At 40.7% G+C, this 6,526-nt stretch overlaps 1 long non-coding RNA gene across 1 annotated transcript; it reads left to right on the top strand.

Annotated features, from left to right (window-relative positions):
- Positions 1 to 1,901: 1,901 nt before the first annotated feature.
- Positions 1,902 to 3,495, top strand: LOC113457577. Its single transcript, XR_003378120.1, has 3 exons — positions 1,902 to 1,923; positions 2,165 to 2,338; positions 2,577 to 3,495. It is a non-coding gene; the product is annotated as an uncharacterized LOC113457577 (long non-coding RNA).
- The last annotated feature ends 3,031 nt before the right edge of the window (positions 3,496 to 6,526 follow it).

The following is a 6,526-nucleotide window of genomic DNA, read 5'->3' as shown; positions in this document are numbered from 1 at the left end:
TGGAAACCACCATCTTTACAATCACTCGCCATCCTGTTTTTGGAGTCACTGATTCAGTTGGACTGGCAGATACTTCTAGGAATCTGCTTTGTCTCTGCCTCCCCAGTACTTGGATTGCAGGAGCACACTATTGCATCTGGCCTCTGCGTGACCATTGGGGTCCTTTTGTATGTGTGGCAAACACCACCAACTAAGCCATCTCCTCTGTCCCCGATTGTAGATCTTCAAAGAAGTTTATTCTCATTGCTAATGATACTGAAAATTCAGATTTTTTTTTTGGCTGACAGACATTCATGAAGCATAACAACATAAAAGATTTTTATTTACACAGACAAATTTAGCTAGTGGTGTAAATTGGCACAAATTCACTGAATTTAATCATCAATAGAATAATCCTCATCCAGTTGGTCTCTACTAAATGTTAAACCAATCACCATTTACTTCATCTTTACTAAACATTGCTCCTCTACTCTGTCCTGTTGGTAGAAGGATCCAGTTTCTCTTAAAGTTTTTAAACATTTAATTAGTTAATGTGTGCACGTGTGTAGGAGGGCATGCACATGGCATGGTGTGCATGTGGCAATCAGAAGACAGCTAGCAGGACTCAGTTCTCTCTGTCCACCATGTGTTCTCTGGGACTGAACTCAAATCATCAGGGTTGGCAACACAAGCTTTTATCTACCAAGCCACTCTGCCAGACTCCTTTTCTAATTAACTTTTAAACATTTATTTAGAGTCCTAACGTGTATTTCAGAGCACATGACAGCAATAGTCTGCGCACCTCCAAAGCTTAATTTCCTGTCACTGAACTACACAACTGTTTTGAGGTGGAGCATGAGGCACAAGGATCAGGGCTGGACTTGTATTAATGCCCTTGTTTAAACAGTCACCTTGCTGTCAGCTCAGGGACTTTCCTCCCATGGAAATCTGTAATGTAAGTTCCTCACTCCCTCATCTCGTGCAGATGCCTTTAGGAGGCGGCCGCTCCCCCTCTACAAGGATCATCCCATCATCCCTTTCTTCTTCTGTAAGCCTAATGACTCTTGCACACCTCCAGTCTGAATCCTCTAAATCACAACCCTACAAACGAGAAATCAACAGTGCTTAGCATGGCTTCAGACCCTGAACCCCTAAATGTTAGTACATGAGAAAGTGCACGTCTGTAAAGATGGAAAGAATGATTTTTTTTAAAAAAAAGGTAAAATGGGCACTCCCCCACAAAATAATCCTCTTATCTTTGATCAATGAGAGGAAATAGCACATCTAAGGACCAGCAATGTTCAGAAGACCAGAGACGCTCCACATGGCAGGGTAAAAGGTAAATGGGAGAATTAAGATTCAAGAGGAGTCTTGGATAGCACACTAAGGGGTTCTGACTTTATCTTACAATTTCTGAAGAATTTATGGCCGAGGTCTAACATGACAAACTTGTCCCACCCTCTGGTGACCAGCATGGGAACATTTTCCTGAAGAGGAAATAATTTTCCTTCTTATGCCCCTAGCCTCTGTGCTCTGCCTTTCAGTGACTCTGTGCAGTGTGCCTTCACAAATAAAAAGGCAGGCTGTTTTCTTTATGTTCCAATTAAGCTCCATGCTATCAATCGCTAACTCCATCCAGGGACACAGACTGCTTTCTTTAAAGAAGAGCTGCAAAAGGCTCGGGCTAATGTGTTTTCCAGACCCACGATTTTCGTATGCAGGTGGCATTGATGGTCCCTATGGTTACACCCTCTGTGAGCCTGAGTACTTCCTTCAAGCAAGCAGAGGTGCTGGAAAACTGAATAGATGGGGCAGCAGGAAAATGCCTAGCCAGCAGTTTCCTTGGGAAAAGTCATGGGGTTTGGAATGATGGGTGAAAGAATGACTTGAGAAGCAGAGGCAAAGGCAGGAGAAGGATGCGGAGGGGAAATGGAGGAAAAGAAGGTTTTATGCCCAAAGGAACAGAACAATTCATACCTATCCAGATCCCAATGAGCCTAGAATTCCTAAACCATTATATGAATAGAAGGCATTTGTGATTTATTTTAATGCTCGAGGGGGTTTTCCACTGAAGTCTGGATGTTAAATCAGTTTGATGATATAGACTTCCTCATCTTTCTAGCCTTAGGGATATGATTTTTCAGCTTTTAAAAATCATGTTATTTCTTATATCTTAAATTACTAGGTAAAGAGCCATGGAGAGCAACCTCTGTGGAATATTCCACGGGTCTAAGCCATTATTTGTGGATTCCAGCGTTCTGATAAGAAGACTGGAACAGAACTGCACTGATGGGCCAACTACAAGCCATCCTTTTCCCGAGTGATACGTTTGGTCAGTGGACGGTGAAGATCCCAGGGGGTAAGCATTGAAAGAAGCTGAAACTTCCTTCTTACCCCCAAACGCTGATAAATTATTAACATTTCTACTCTGTTTATGTTCCAGTACAAATTAAACACAACATTAACAGGGCTGTCAGGCTGACTTGACAACCTCTGCTTAGGTTTTCTCTAAGGGCCTGAATTGTGTGAGGGAAAGCAAAAACGGGACCTTTCAATTGATCTTGTTTATCTAAATTGTTCATTTGGTTGGAGGTAAGGTGTCCTCGGAGAGCATGGCACGGAGGACAGAAGCAGGAAGAAACAGAGCCCCAAGAAAAGCTGTCAGAGACAAGACTGCAACCTGAAGACTTAAACCTTGCCAGTTTAAACTGGCTCTGTGTATGGTGATAAGGAGCCTGGAGGACAGACAGGTTGAATCAGGAGACAGCTGGATGGACATGCTGATCTGCACTAAGGCCTCTGCACTGTGCAATTCCTAAGTCTAGACTGGAAGTGAAATGTAAAGACCTACACATTACTAGACCATATTTTGGAATAGAAACCATTTTAGTGTTAAAAAAAAACAACCCCTGAAATTTGAAATAATTGGAAGACTCAGTGAATAATAATGGATCACCACAAGTTTCTATTTTTACACATGTACCATACCTGTATAAGATATTGTTGGGTCTCTTTGGGGAAGGAAGTAAAGGAAATTTGGTATTAGATTGGCATCACATCTATAAATATAAGATTATTAAAAACAGATTTTTTTTTTAAGAATCATGAATAGAGGTACTAAAGTCGAGCTTGAAAACACAACCAAGTAATTAAGCACGAATCCAGAATGCTAAGTGCCACACCCATCCTTCTTGGGAAGATTCCCCCGGGTCCCTGGTACCTGGCCTTCATCCATGGTCACAAGTTGTCTTCCATCTAACCCAGCCTCTTTTAACAAGCTTTGGTCCATTCACTAAGAAAGGTAAACACCTGTCTGCACATGCTTTGGCCTTCATACTCTTGACTTAGCATTTCTGTTTCCTCAAGTGAGAAGATGTATTTTTAATCTTTTCATCAGTGAAATCAATGCAGAAATTAGTCATGTCTATTCTTAGCACATTGTTTCAAGTGTCAGTTTCTCCAAGCATCTCACCTATGCACACCCAGCTTAACTGAAAGAAATATATATGTATGTATGTACGTGTATATATATGTGTGTATGTGTGTGTGTGTGTATAAACAAATATTATTAAGTGGAACATCTTTGTATTTAAGCAGTGGGGGGAGGGTAAAATAATATTTTTTCAATGCTTAAGGAAATGCTTTGGCTATATTGATAAAAGATCAATTAAAAATATTTGCTAAACATTTTTAATGTAATTCAGTATAGCAAGTGTGCGTTGAAAGTAATGAACCACACAATGGGTGAACAAAGCTAAAAGAAGCCCCTTATTTCAAAGAGAATGCCCCAGGCAAAGAGAAAATTTGAGTGTGCCCAGTGACATCTGAGAAGTCCATAAGGGACATTGCAGGATTGTGTAAGAAGACAATAAGGCTCTGGCCAAGTGCACATCGAATCAGTTTTCTCTCTTCACTGTTAACATCTCTAAATCGGGCAGAAATGGTGCTCTGCCGTGGCTCTCCCCTGCATCAGATGTTTTTACATAGCACAAAGGATCCTTAAGTTGTTCTCCTCTAAACACAATGGCTCCATGACATCCGCTTCTGTGATCGCATTGCTTCCTTTTTTTCCAACATGTTATTTTCCCAGTGGCTATTTATCATCTGCTCTGTGTTTGCCTAATGAACTAAAAGAGCAAGGCGAAGGAATAAACCTGAGCAAAACAACAGAAAGGCAACCGTGAACCACTGATGTAGCAGGAGAGAAGAGGGAGCAATAGAAAGGGTGTGGAGACTCAGTTATCTCCGAATACCAGGAAATAGCATCTGTGTTTCTCAACAAGGTAAGAGCACCAAACAGCTGGCACAGAAAGGGGGATAAGTCAGTCACATTTAAAAGAAAGAAAATAAGAAAACTGTGTGTGTATGTGTGTGTGTGTGTGTGTGAGAGAGAGAGAGAGAGAGAGGGGGGCTATTCATATTTCATGTGACCACATACTGTAGCTTCTCTTATTGAGACCACAAAATAATCAGAACACTCCAACACCTAGAACTCCTCGTGCTAATTCACTCAGACTTCCATAACAAATACCACAGGGTGGAGGCTTTCACAACAGGAATGTGTCTGTCACAGTCTGGGGGTGATGCGAAACATCAGCAGAAAACAATATAAAACCTGGGGCTAAAACGTTAATTCCTGGGTCTGCATCTTGTAGAATCAGAGTCAACTGCAGCGACATCTGGAGCTGTGAGTGCCTTAGGACACCTTCATGGCTGTCAAAATGAATAGACTATCCTGGGAAACCATCACATTGCACACAAAAGGGAGAGATGTAGTGGGTGGAAGGGGCTAGGAAGTAAGTGGATACAGAGGTGATGTGGGGTAAGGGGGTGAGTGAAACTGTCCAGGAGATGTGTTAGCAGTTGGAGACTGATGTGGGATTTCATTGGTCAATAAAAAAACTGCCTTGGCCCATCTGATTGGGCAGAATTTAGATAGGGGGAGTAAACAGAACAGAATGCTGGGAGGAAGAAGAAGTGAGCTCAGATGCCATTCCACTCCTCTCCAGGGCAGACGCAATGCAGTCAGCCGCCAGGTCAGACATGCTGAATCTTTCCTGGTAAGACTGGTGCTACACAGATTACTAAATATGGGTTAGGCAAGATTGTGAGAATTAGCCATTAAGAGGCTAGAACTAATGGGCCAACCAGTGTTTAAAAGAATACAATTTGTATGTTGTTATTTTGGGGCATAAGCTAGCCAGGCGGCCGGGAGCTGGGTGGCAGGAATGCAGCCCACAGCTCCTTCAACAGGAGAAAAAGAAACTTTCTGTACTCATTTTTAAGTTATAATACACTGATAACTTTCTGAACAATGCTTTAGACCATGGGTTCTCAATCTATGGGTGGTGACCCCTTTGGGGGATGGTCAAGTGGCCCTTTCACAGGAATCACACATCAGATGTCCTGCATATCAGATATTTACATTATGATTATAACAGTAACAAAATTACAGTTATGAGGTAACAATAAATATAGTTTCATGGTTGGGGTGAGCACAGCATGAAGAACTGGATTAAAGGGTCACAGCATTAGGAAGGTTGAGAACCACTGCTCTAGAGAGTTTGGAATCATATTAAGAAGAAATATGATAATATGGTTGTGTCTGTTTCCTTGTTTCTGTTTGAAAGTGTGGGATGATTTAAAGTAGAATATTTTACCTTTTCATGCCTCCATGTTCCTTATGTAGAATGTCACTGACAAGTATTACTTCACAAAGTACAGTACCTCAGTATAATATTTTTCTATTTGGAAAGCCACTGTAGCAGAAACACATACACAGTTCATATATATAGACAGTTGACTTCATATATGTTGACAGTTCCCTGGCCATCAGATTCCTTGGCTGTAAAATGAGTATGTTGATGTGAACTCTGACCTCTAAGTTCTTTGAACATCAAGAGTCCATGAATGTTAGGTGATCAAATTTCTGTGTCAACAATGCAGACATGTTAATCTTAGATAAAACTTTAAGCATTGTTTTCTTATTCTAATTTCACCATTTTACTTTTGTGTAGGTTTTAGATTCTATAAAATAGTTTCCTCCATTTTAAAGCATTTTTCCTTATCGTACCTTCTACAAATAATTTTAGTGTCCATACTTCAAATAGAAAACTGAAGAGAGGTCAGAGTGATTAACTTCAAATTACACCACTGGCGGTGGCAGGGACTCAGAGCTTCCTTCCTCACACGAGGTCCAGTGTTGCTTTACGCTCCCTATCTGATGGTATGTCTTATTCACATGTGCATATCATTTTCAATGGAAAACAAGAGGGTATTTCTCAGACAATCATTTCCATTCATAATCATATATTGAATACTTGTCATATAGCCATGGTGAACTTCAAAGTGATTAATTCAGAATTCCTGCATGATCCCTGCTTACAAAGGAAATATAAGCTGAAGATTTTTATATTTACTCATCTTACTCTTTCTGATGTCTTCTGCTCCCATGTACTGTGACACAAAAGATAGTATTTTCTTTGACATTATTTAGAGTTCACCTCCCAAATATACTTTGACATGAAGATTACGAAGAGGCAAAAAT

The sequence above is a fragment of the Microtus ochrogaster genome, linkage group LG2, assembly GCF_000317375.1.
Source record: "Microtus ochrogaster isolate Prairie Vole_2 linkage group LG2, MicOch1.0, whole genome shotgun sequence".
NCBI classification, from domain to species: Eukaryota; Metazoa; Chordata; class Mammalia; order Rodentia; family Cricetidae; genus Microtus; species Microtus ochrogaster.
Note: the sequence above shows the minus strand (reverse complement) of the source record. Positions and strands in the feature narration are given on the sequence as shown.